This window comes from Cynocephalus volans, chromosome 1 (genome assembly GCF_027409185.1).
Source record: "Cynocephalus volans isolate mCynVol1 chromosome 1, mCynVol1.pri, whole genome shotgun sequence".
Lineage (NCBI taxonomy): Eukaryota > Metazoa > Chordata > Mammalia > Dermoptera > Cynocephalidae > Cynocephalus > Cynocephalus volans.
Genome location: NC_084460.1, coordinates 253,836,517 through 253,849,764, shown reverse-complemented (window position 1 = coordinate 253,849,764; position 13,248 = coordinate 253,836,517).

The window sequence follows — 13,248 nt, the reverse complement described above, 5'->3', positions numbered from 1 at the left end:
TGATTGTACTGCATATCTTTCTTTACTAGTTAAAGAATTTACATCAAATTTTTGAAAGTACGTTTTCTTACAATAAATTTTCATAAAATAGTAAGAACTAAATCACAATATAAGCAATATTACAGAACAAGAAATTATTTGAGTTGTTCTTGACCTTAAAAACCATTTTAGATGATAAACTGGTGTTTTTCACATACATATCAGCTTTTTTTTTTTTTTTTCTTTTGCTAGGGATGGCAGTGGGGTGGTCTGGTGTCAAGTTTTGACAAGCCATTTCCAGAATGAGGTGATAAAGCCCAGATGCTTCACAGCCCCAAAGTGGTACTATTTTATATTAACAGACACAACATTAAGTTGTCCAAAATGATTAAAACATACATATACACACCCCCCTCAAATAGTCCAAGTGGGAGTACTTCTTAAGAACAAAATTTCTGAAGTTCTTTTCCAGTTCTTGCATGCTAAGTATCTCTCAGGAACACAGCAGCCATTCCTCCAAACTACCATACTTTTCCTAAGTTTAACTGCTGCAAGCTTTTCTTTCTTTTTGCACCATTTGCATTTTATCTTTTTGCACCATTTGCATTTTATCTTTTTGCACCAATTTATCTCCAACTAATAACCCCCTCCTATGTCCAGGTCAGATATCTGACACCTTCAGTTTCACTCACTTTCTTCTTTGTCGAGGAATTGATTAAGCAAATAAAAACCAAAAGTTGATAATGTAAATGCAGAAGTCTTCTTAGAGTCTGTGTTTGTATCAAAACATGAAAGACTTCACCTCCTTAACAATGCTGTCCGCAAGATGCTGAGGAAAGATGAGAAAGACTTGAGCACTGGTGTTTATTGCTACTTAGGAGTTGTTGCCTAACAGGGCAAGGGTCAGCAGTGTTATATATACAGAGAAAAGTAGTTTTGATAAGAAAACAAGTGATTTTGGAGACAGTGCCCATCCTCACTCAGTCTCGAATAAGTTAAATCCTACAACCTTCATCAACCCACAAAGCCTTTATTTGCAGAAAGCTGGGTAAGTTGGCATTGCTCAATGTTTGCATATAATTTTATTCAAAATTACAAGTCTTGTAACTGGGGCCAATTAAAGCAAACCAAGACACTCCCTTTCTGCTTCAGGAGAAAGAAAAACCACCACTTACTACACGTTTATCACTCCCCAGAGATTGTGATAAATGGTTGTGTGGTTATTACATTTAATCCCCACAATATACTTATAATACAAGTATTATGCCCATCTTAGAGCTACAGACATGAGAAAAGGCTGCAGGTTAGGTTTCTGCCTACATTCCATTTAGTAAATACCACAGCTGTTATCCAAACCCAGAGCTGTTCCATGCAAAACCTGTGTTCTCTGCCCTGCATCTCACTTTCTACTGTTTTCCTGTCTTTTTTTCCAATACAAGTCCCCTATTGTTATTTTTTTTAAGTTGTTGTTATCTGCTGCCAAAAGCAGCATACTGCTCACATAGCCGTATTGACTCCTGCTCCAGAGAGCCTCATGTGAGTTTTGCAGCCATAGCTTCCACCAAAGTGTCCATCAGACAGTGTTTATCTTTTACTTACTTTGATCTTTTTTTTCTTGAGATTGCCATTGTTATTGCAGTTCAGAAAGACTTTTGGCGAGGAAACTCCTCACTAGAAAGACAAACATGCATAGTACTACTACAAGCCAAGTTGTACTTTGAGAAACATACCCCAGCAATGAAGGGGATGTATTTTTATTTTTTATTTTTTTTATTTTATTTTATTTTTTAAATTTTATTTTGTCGATATACATTGTGGCTGATTATTGCTCCCCATCACCAAAACCTCCCTCCCTTCTCCCTCCCCCCCTCCCCCCCAACAATGTCCTTTCTGTTTGCTTGTCGTATCAACTTCAAGTAATTGTGGTTGTTATATCTTCTTCCCCCCCCAGTTGTGTGTGTGTGTGTGTGTGTGTGTGTGTGTGTGTGTGTGTGTGTGTGTATTTTTAAATGACCGAGACAGACCTCAGGAGGTGGTGGTGGTTTTCTTTAACACACACACACACACACACACACACACACACACAGACACACACACACACACACAGAGAAGACTTATTAGGTATCTAGGGAACGATTCCACACGATTGATTTTTTTTCTTTTAGTTTATTTTAATTTTTTTTTTAAAGTTTTACTTCCTATAGTGAATTTTTTCTTTTTGTTAGGAAAAAATAATCCTCCTTTGGTGGACAGATTTTTCACTAGATGTTTTGATTTCATATGGTGACATTTTTGGAAGTGTCGCTTGCTTCTTTAGTTTCCTTAAAGTATTTTGCATATTTATGAAAATGCACTGTCTTAATATTCCATGAGGGAGGAGCAGACAGGTTAGGAAAATGTTTCGCTATTGTTTAGGCCTGTTCAACCCTGTCAAGCGTGACAGGGCAATTTTTCTTTAACACATCCTGGTCCGGTGAAGGCTGAGAATCAGAAAAAGTGCTTGGCACAACAATTTAGCAGGAAAGAAAGCTATTTTGGAAGTCTTTGGGGAACATGTTTGTGAAACAGGAAAAAACATACAATTGAGTTGATAATAGGACTCCATAAAGGTTAGACTCACTGCAATGGATTTGCCATTTTACTTCACAGGGAACGTGTTGTTCTTGAGCGGCAGTTCTCACTTAAGCACAGCTTAATTCAGCAAGGAGCTCCTTCCTGTGCAACTTCTTTTGCATTGGGAAATCTATTTTTAGATTACAACCCAGACTTAGTCACAGGAGTAAATAATTAAAAATAATCTGGTTTTGGCACATGCAAAACTGCAGCAGTTCATAGAGTGCATCATGGCACCGTGTCTAGCAAATGCCTCAAGTCACATAGCCCACTTGCCACTCAGTTCCCCAAAACAATCTCAAGGTCCTCACAGGCCTGAACCTTCTTTACTTTTTTCACACAGCCTTGCTCTTTTCTGTATACATGCCTTTGTATTTCTAGTTCCTTGTCCCTAGAAAGTTCTACCCTCTGTCTTCTGTCAACACACATTCTTACTACGAATTCCTTAAACACTAATGTTTTGAAATGTGCTCTAATTGAATTCACATATGTCTTTCTTAGAATACACTTTCTCTCTCCCTACCATATACTGTATTTTTGGACAAAATATCACCTTTCTTTAACTGCCATGCTCTTAGATGATTATGGGTGTGAATTTTGTATTACAAGGCCCTTGTTTGCTGATCTTCAGAACTGTGTAGACAAACACTCTTAGATACTTTTTTTCTTCAAGCTGTCTGAGCTGTACTCAGGCATTTCTCCACCACCCTTTTTTTTCTGCTTCCCTATATTAGTGATGGGAGCTTATCCAGACACCCATGGTAGAATTTTGGGAATCTATTTAGGTTTCTTACACTTGCTAGTTTCTCATAACTTTAAAGATAATACCTTTTTAGTATCTCTGACTTTTAAATCTCCCTCTCTGTCTTAGTTTGAGCTGCTATAACAGATTGCCATAGACTGGGTGGCTTAAATAACATTTATTTCTCATGGTTTTAGAGGCTTGAAGTCTCAGATCAGGGTACCATCGTGGTTGGGCTCTTGGTGAAGGCTGTCTTCTTTCTTATGTCCTCCCAGGGCCTTCCTGAGTGTATGCACGCAGAGAGATCTCCTGTCTCTTCTTTTTATAAGGGTATTGATTCCATCATGGGTGCCCCACCCTCATGACCTCATCTAAACCTAAGCCCCACCTCCAAATATCATCATATTGAGAGTTAGGGCTTCAACATATGAATTTTGGGGGGAAACAAACATTAAGTCTCTAGCATTCTCCATCACCATTATTATTATTCTTGGTTCCAGTCATCATGCTTATACAAGGATAGCTCAAAAAGTTCTTGGAAAAATTGAATTAAATATAATACTAATCTTTCTTTGAACTTTTGAAGTACCTTCATATGCTTGCCTCTCTTGCTTAGAAGTTTCTGCAGTAGGCTTCTAAAACTCTCTAAGTCTCTCTAAAACTGCCCGTGCCTCCACTTTTGAATTAATCCTCTTATTTTCCAGAATGAAAATCCTGTCATATTGCTTTACTGCTTAATTCCCCTTCCCCTAAAATTATTATTCTTTTTTTCTTTTTCTTTCCTTCTCTTTCTTTTTTTGGCAACAGGGTTAGCAAATATAGGGAATACATGTCATTATTTTTCAGGATGGCACCATGGTAGACCTCATTAATGCATAAGGAAATTTCGGATTGAAATTAGACTAACTTTAACACAGCAGTTCTGGCTGCTGCTACTAGTAAATCAGAGTGGGCGTTCAAAATTAAAATCTCTATCCTTGAGCATTAAATCAAAACTCCTCAATATAACAGAAGATACGGTTTTTAATCTCCCTACCTGTCTTTCTAATAAACTTTTAAAAAGAGGGTTCAAATTTAAATTGAAATGGAATTAAATTTTCTACTTTTTTAATATATAAATTGCCAGTTTTTCATTCCTATAAGGAAATGAAATTTGTAAAAATTGTAAAAATTTAAAATAAGAAATCACTGACAGGAGAAAAAGATAAACAATTACAGATTCTATCTAATCCTAAGGGAAATTTCCTAAGTATGTAACTACGCCTTTTGCCTCAACTATGTATAATGGTTACTTTTTATAAACTAAAATTTATTTCTCAATATTAATATTTTTGTGCATGAATTGAAAAGTCGATTCTGAAAACAAGCTTCAAGAAAAATGTATTTTTTCTTTACAATTCAAAACAATTCTAAACATGTAAAATAGAGCTAAATTTTTTGTTACTGTTGAACATGAAATAATGCATCAAACTGAAGAAACAATTCAGAGTTTGCATCCATGATCTGCTGTGCAAACCAGGCAGGTTATTTGGTCAATGTATTTTGTTTTAGAATGTGAATTTTATGTCTCTTAACAAAGAAGAGAGAGATACAGAGAGAGAGAGAGAGAGAGAGATTAGAAGTTCTGATCTGCATGTCTTCCTTTAGATACACATGCCTTTTTTGCATTTACTTTTTTAAAAAACAGCTTTATTAAGATATAAATCACATACCATATGGTTCACCAACTTAAAGTGTACAGTTCAATGGTTTTAGTATATTCACAGACTTGTGCAACTATCCCCTCAATCTAATTTTAGAATTAGGATTACCCTACCCCTTAGCAATCACTCCCCACTCCCTGACCCCCGTCCTAGCTGACCACTACTATACTCACTGTGTTTATTGTCTGCCTATTCTGGACATTTCATATAAATGGAATCAAACAATAAGTGTCTTTTTTGACTGGCTTTTTTAAACTCAACGTTTACAAGTTTAATCCATGTTGAGGCATGAATTAGTACTTATTTCTTTTTAATGCCAAATAATATTTTATTGTATGAATATAGCACATTTTGTTTATCCTTCAGCAGTTGATGGATATTTGAATTGTTTCCACTTTTTGACTGTTAGGAATAATGATGCTAAGAACATTCATGTCAAGGGTTTGGAAATATATTTCCAGTGCTCTTGAGACTATACCTAGAAGTGGAATTGCAGGGTATTTTAGTCTGCTTCTGTTGCATATAACAAAATACATGGAACTGGGAAATTTATAAAGAAAATGAAATGTATTGCTTATATTTTCTGAGGCTGTGAAGTCCAAAGCCCAGGGAACACATCTGGTGAAGGCCCTGGTGGTGGTGACAGTGACTCAGGGGTCTCAAATGGCAGAAAATGGCAGAGCAGAGAGAGAGAGAGAGATTTTCACATGCTCTTCTTTTAAAGCCCTCAGAACCACATCCCTGACCACCGTTATTAATCCATTCACTACGGCATGGTCCTGCAACCTAATCACTTCTTCAAAGCCCTACTTTTCTATGACTGTAATAGGATTTCCCAACCTCAACAGTTACAGTGGGAATTAAGCTTCTAATATATGAACTTCGGGGATGCAATCCAATCCACTGCACTGGATCATATGGTATCTTTATGTTTAACGTTTAGAAGAATGGCTGAAGTGTTTTCCAAAGTGGCTGCACCTTTTTAAATTCCCACCGGTATTGTGTGAGGGTTGCAATTTCTCCACATGCTTCCTTGTACTTGGTATTTTCTGTCTTTTTTATTATAGCTATACTAGTGGGTATGAAGTGGTATCTTACTGTGGTTTTGAATTGCATTTTTCAAATGATTAATAATAGCATTCTTTCACATGCTTGTTGATCATTAGTCAGATTTTTTGCCCATTTTTTAAAATTGTGGTGTTTGTCTTTTTATTATTGAGTAGTAAGATGAGTTCTTTGTATGTTCTAGAAATGAGTCCCTTATCAAATATGTGATTTGCAAATATTTTCTCTCTGTGAGTCATTTCTTTACTTTCTTGATGGAATCATTTGTATACAAAAGTTTATAATTTTAATGTAGTCCAATTTATCTATTTTTTTGTCACTTGTGCTTTTGATGTCCAATCTACAAAACCATTGTCTAACCCAAGTTAAAAAAATTACTCATACCAGTATGCTTTTACCTGACAGTTGTATTTACTTTTGGGTTGGGTATAAATATCTTACTATAGGCACACATTAGTTGTAGATTATCCAAGAGCATATACTGCTAAATTTATTTCAGATAGAGAAAAAAGAATCACTTCATAGTTATATTTGGATTAAAAAAAAATTAGTTCTGAACACCTGTTGGCTGGACTTGAAATATGCTTTGGATATGAATAATGATTTTCTATTTGGTAAAAAGAAAATAATCCCTATATATTAACATTACAAAATGGAAAAGAGCTTGAAGTCATCTTATTTTATCAGCACCACACTCTCCCAAAGTCATCTTATTTTACAAGTCAGGAAACTGAGTACCAGAAAAGTGACTAACCCAAGAATATTCAGGACATTTGATCATTTGTCAGAATGCAAACTGGAGCCTTCTTATTCCACACTTAGTGATCTTTCTCAAAATGTTAGTCAGAAATGTTTTGGCTGAAAAAGAAAAGAATCCAAATCAAACCAGTTTAGGCATAAAATGTAATTTAATGGTCACATTGGAGAAGAATTTCAGAATTGTAGTTGTCTTCAAATATGGCCAGATTCAAGGGTTCTAATAATGTCATAGGATTCTCCACCAATGCTCAGTTCTCAGCTGATCACCTCTACTTGGTTCCATTTTTTTTTTAAACAGGTTTTCTCCATATAGTAGAAAAGATGCACAAAGATAGTCCAATAGTTATGCCTTACTTGCTTTGCAACCCCAGCAGAAAGAGAAGAGCTTGCCTGTTAACATTGATAGAAATGTCCCAGGGGGAATTTTAGTGGTGTAGCTTGGAATATACGTCCATGAGTAAGCCAGTCTAAATCAGAGGAATCTGCTAGTCTGACCAGATTTCAGTCAGTTCCTACTTCAATCACCAGGAGGTTGGTCTCACTCAAACCAGAGGGGAATGAATTGTCTATAGGAAAAAGGTTCATTTTAGCAAGGGAAAAAAGAGGATAGACAGTATCAATAGAGTTCCTGTGCTTCCTAAATGTTGAGATGTTCTAGTAGATGCTGTATAAATTTCATTATGAGAAAGATTAGAAAGCTCCATATAATAAAAATACCATAACTTTGATCATGGACAACTATGCAACTTAAATTAAAATTCCAGCAGAATTATTATTTTCTGATTTTATTGTTGATGGAAGGAAACACGTTTTCACATAGAATTTGACTCGCGACTTCGTGAAAAGGAAATAGGTGTAAAGCTGGTAGTCCGAAGAGGTGGAGAGATATGTATTGTTTCTGTGCTCTTTGAGCAATTAATTCTTTCCATATTAGATCTCCTGGAGGGAGAGTGTTCCATCAAGTACAAAGCACTTTTTGCAGATTCCCTCCCACCTTTTACTAATTGGGCTGATATTTGGCCACTTGCCTCTTTCAAATAAAAAAAGGGTGACCAAAATCACCGGAAAATGGCTAATTATGTCCACAATGGGAAAATTATTCCCGTGAGTAAATACTTCAGAGTAAGTACCAAACTTAATCACAAAGTTATCTCTCTTTAATAGTTATTCAGCTATTCAACCTGGAATGTTCATTAGATAAGCAAGTAAGCATAGATTCATTTTTTTTTTTTTAATTGTTGTTGTTCCAGTACAGTGTTAGTAAAGGCTATTACGGCCAATTTAAAATTAAAATTAAAAAATAATAATAAAATTAAATTAAATTAAAGTCAAATTTGGGAGGATTTATGTCTTGTTTTTAATTGGATTAGCATGTTATATTCTTTAAGATGTCACTACAATGTGTACAAAAAATTTGCTATGGCTTCAGTTTATATAGGCTCAGTATTAGGAAATGTGCAGTTATATTAACTAAATTGATACTATATCTGGGAATATACTTATGATTTGCTTTATTTGATATTCTTATAACTATTCAAATGACAGAGTAAAAATCAACCATATTATTTCTGCAGAAGATAAAAAAGTCAAGATGCATATGACTACCACCTTGAAACACAGTGTTAATTTTCCTCTTCTAATGCTATTGAAATTATGGAAAATAAATCAAAACATGTATCAGCTTACTTATATTTCTAAAAATTTTAATGTGATATTATAATAATAGGTAACATTTACCTAGCTTTAAGAAGTTTATGTACATTACCTCATTCTATTTTCACAATAATTTTCTGGGTTAGGAAGATATTTTGCAGATGAGAAAACTATTCTTACAGAAGTTGTTTAACTTGCTAGTATGTGGCAGAGTTGGATATTAAAATCAGGAAGTCTGATTGGTATTTGTAATCAGTATAACTACTGCCTCTACTCATAACTGGCATCACACATCGTCCCTCTATAATGCTAATTGTTAAATATTAGTTGTATGCTACTTTATTTCAAAATCTATCTGGAAAAAGGCAAACTATCATTAACGAAAGTTTCAATATTAACAATATATGTTTCTTAGCATGTGGACTTTGATAGTTATAAATTCATGTTTCTCTTCAACAATAAAATACTTTCTGAGGTTTTTGTGAAAGTTTTTATTGACTTTTTAAAATTGTCTATGAGGTGTGCTTTCACATATGAGATCATCCATTGGATTTTGATGAATTAAATGTAATAATTTTTTAAATTATTTAATTGATTACCCTGTTGTGATTATATGTTGCTGAATTATTTCTTAATGTGTTCTATAATTTCTGTTATTCTGTACTTTAGAACTTTTTAGTTAGGTCATTTTCTCTTAAATGTAGAGAAGATAAAAACCCAATACAGCCAAAATTCAGCAATTGTTGGTTTCCAATGCTAGGAGTTTTAGGGCTATTCCAATAATAATAGTATTATAAGGTTCGCTTGGACTAGATTAACGGATCAGATTCATTCTGAGAAACCTAGCAAGGGCTAATAGAGAAGTATGTCTGCTTTTCTAATTTGGACTTTCTGTTATGGAGAAGAGCGAACTAGACTTTCCCCAAATGGCCTATCAAAATCAAGAATAGCTCTAAAAAGAGGCAGTATGTGAAGAGATGGAAGCAAAATAAGGGCTTTTTATTTTATTTTATTTTATTTCATTTTTTGGTCTAGGTACCTTTTCTCTAAGGAAAGAAAAATTATCTAACCAAATGATTCACTTTTCACTGTCTTAGATTCAAACTCAAACTCCCTTGGGCTATTGGTAATAGGAGACCCAGGGAAAGTCTTCCTGAGCCAGAAAAAAATGTGTCAGAAGGGTCTTGGTTTCAAGGGTATTTGGGATTTAGGTTACTTTGAATGAAAACTGTTCCTACATACCGACCTTTTTTTTTTTTTTTCTTTCTATATAAATTTTGAACTCTTACCCGAGGCTTAAATTCCTTTTATCCTACTTCCTCATTTTACAAGCGAGACAACCGGGAAGATATGTAACTTGCCAGAGTTTATTGAATGAAAGAGGTAGGAGCAAGGCCCAGAACTACTAACTTCCTGTTTTAAGTGTTAATGAAATAATCCCTCTTTAGAACTGCATGACTAAAGTTCTAAAAGCAATGAACTAAGCCTCTAAAATTAGCATAAGTTCTTCAACTTAATAAATATTTTTATAGAGAGCAAAAATCTTACCTTATATGCATCTTCTGTCTTCCTACAAAACTAGGTAAAAGTAGATGCTCAATAAATAAGGTCGGATGACCAGCTGAATCTCTAGAACTATTTCCTCATTCAAAATGCATTTTAAAGTGCTCAAAAGGGAGACCATACATGTGGTTTTTATTTTGGTACCTTACCAGAATGGCAAGTCTGAGTTAAGCTACTTACCAATGTAAATTAAAAAAAAAAAAAAAGTAGAGAGAGAGATTAAATGTAATAACATCGCTACGAACAGGAATTAAGAGAAGAAAGTGTACAGAAAAGAATATAAATATTTTTAATAAATAAGTGAGATGGCATGAGAAAATCAGATGATTAGACAAAATAGCTGAATAAACAAAATAGAAATATATTTTGCTCTTTTAAAACCTTAATTATCTATGTATATGACACCATTGTCTGAGTAAGTATGTTGTAGAGCAAAGGGCCCCAAATTCAGGGTCAGAGAACCTAAGTTCTGAGCTTGGAGTCAGCCCTAAGCATCTTCATGAGCTTGTCAAAGGCACTCACATTTGCATACTGGAGTTGATTGGTTCATTTTGTAGAGATTATCACTGCCATGAATCATAGCGTGATACAACTAATAGCAATAGCTAATGCTTATTGTGTATTTACTATGAGGCAAGTTCTTTATATTTATTATATAATTTAACACATAAAGCAATCTTACAAGTTATGAATAGTTATAATAAAAATTATAGGCAACAATTAACTGAGCCAGGTATTAATTGGCATTATCTTACTTAAAGTCATATCAGCTTTCTAAAATAGCCACTACTCGTATGACCACATCAGGAATTCAGTGTAGAGTTTATATATGGCAAGAAGTAGGAACTGAAGCTATTTTTATTTGACTTTAGTGTGCATGTAATAGAAAAAGAGGGAACCTGATAAAAGATTAAGTTGGATACTTACTTTCTAGTTGTGTAAACCAAGCAGAAAAGAGTTGAATTGATTTTCTCAAAATCACACAGCAATTTAGGAGTGATTGGAAGAAACATTGCTAGCTACTGTGATTGTCTTGTACTACAATGAATGTATTCTAAGGTTTGGAGGAATGACTGGCTGCTCGGAAAGCAGAAATTTATCACTTAGGTTTGATGGGAAAATGTAATTTTTGATCAGGTAAGGATTTGTATTAGTTTTCTATGCCAGCCACAATATATGATCACAAATTTAGTAGCTTAAAACAACACACATTTATTACCTCACAGTTGTATAGGTAGGTTACAAGTTCGGTGAGTTCAGCCAGTGTCTCTGTTTCAAGTATTACAAGGCCAAAATCAAAGTATTGGCAGAGCTGCATTCTCTTGTGGAGGTTCTGGGGGTGAATTCACTTCCAGCCTCATTCAGGTTGTTGGCAGAATTCAGTTCTTTGTGGTTGTAGGACTGAAGTCCCCATTTCCTTGCTGATTGTCAGCTTGGGGGCCACCCTGAGCTCTTGAAGCCTCTTTCTGCTCCTTGCATGTGAGCTCCTATATCACAGAGCCAGCAACAGTGCATCAACTCTTTCTCATGTTTCCATGGCTCTTCTGCCTCCTCTTCTGCCGCATCTCTCTGATTCTTTGCCCTTCTTCTATTTTTTAAGGACTCAAGTGATTAATTTAGGCTTATCCAGAAAATTCAAGATAATCTAGAATAATGTTCTTATTATAAAGTCCAAAACTTTAATCACATCTGTAATCACAGATTCTGAGCAATAGGACATGGAAATATTTGGGCACCTATTATTCTGCCTACCATAGGATTCTTCTGGTTCTCAATCCTGGCTATATATTAGAATCACCTGTGAAACTTGAAAAAATGCTAACCCTGCGCCCAATCGAGATAAACTGAATCAGAATTTCTTTGAGTGTGGAATTCAGGAAATGGTCTTCTTTTAATTGACTAGAAAATTACAATATGCTTGGGAGGGTTAAGGATACCTAGGACTGCCAAGTTTCTTTAACTTTATTCAATTCACTTGGTAAGTAATCCACTTTAAAAACACTTTCTCCATACCCTCCTTAGTAGTCACTCTGCTAGGGTTTGGAGCCACAGAGACGGATATAATGCCTTGCTGTTCTTACTGTGATCATGATCTAGTGACACAAACAGACACATAAAGAAATAATTATAAGATTACATAATATGTTTTAAAACAGATATTTAAAAATTGCTCTGGGAGTTCTGAGGCATTAATTGTGCCTGGGAACATTGCAGAATATTTTGCTTGACTTACACTTGATAGTTCTTTTTAAAATAGTATAACCAGTATCTAGAGACAGAGAAATGTACGTGTTCAGGTTTCAGCATTAACCAGTGAGGATGATGTATTTAACAGGCCAAGAATTTTCTCAGGTGCTCACTAAAAATATAGATTTTTACACTCTTCTCCCAAAGATTCTGATTCAGAAGGTCTTCGGTGAGGCCTATCCATTCTAACATTTTCAGCAAGTTCTGGTGGTGATTCTGATGTAGGTGACCCACACTTCGAGGACACTCTTTATACTATAAAGTGGTTTGATACCTATTTACTCAATAGTCTAAGAAATAATGCAAGCCCTAAATGACATAATACAAAAGGACAGTATGAAATATCAAGATTGGAGAAGAGTGCTTATTCCTTATTTTGATTCAAGAGAACACAGCTTGCTCAATATGCCATAAGTAAGGGCATAGATAGGACATAGCTCAGCTTTGCTCACACAGTTTCAGGATGCTTATGGCAAATTAGATATGTGTGAGAAATGCTTCTGTTAGACTGCTTTACAGTGACTGGAGAAATAAATGGAAAAAGAATACATCTGAAGGCCTGTAAAAATCTAAGATATTTTGGAAATGAAAGAGTAGAAGGTGAAATTTTTTCCCCTTAATCTTAGAGTGAGCATATACTTTTAATATTAGTTAGGTGACTCAACTAATAAATTATGGCAAATATGTATAGAAATAATACAAATTTGCAAAAATAAGAAGCAGGTTTGCAAGGCATTGATATACATTATGGGATTTATGGCTTTGTGTTCTGATAAGTTAGAATTAAGTCGCACTAGTTTATAATTTTTATGTAGAATAAAACTGTACAGTAAGCCAAGAAGATTGCCCTCTTAAAATTTATGAACTTGGAAAGATAGATCCATGAAAATCATCTTGTAGGGTGAATCTATTGAAGCTTTAGGA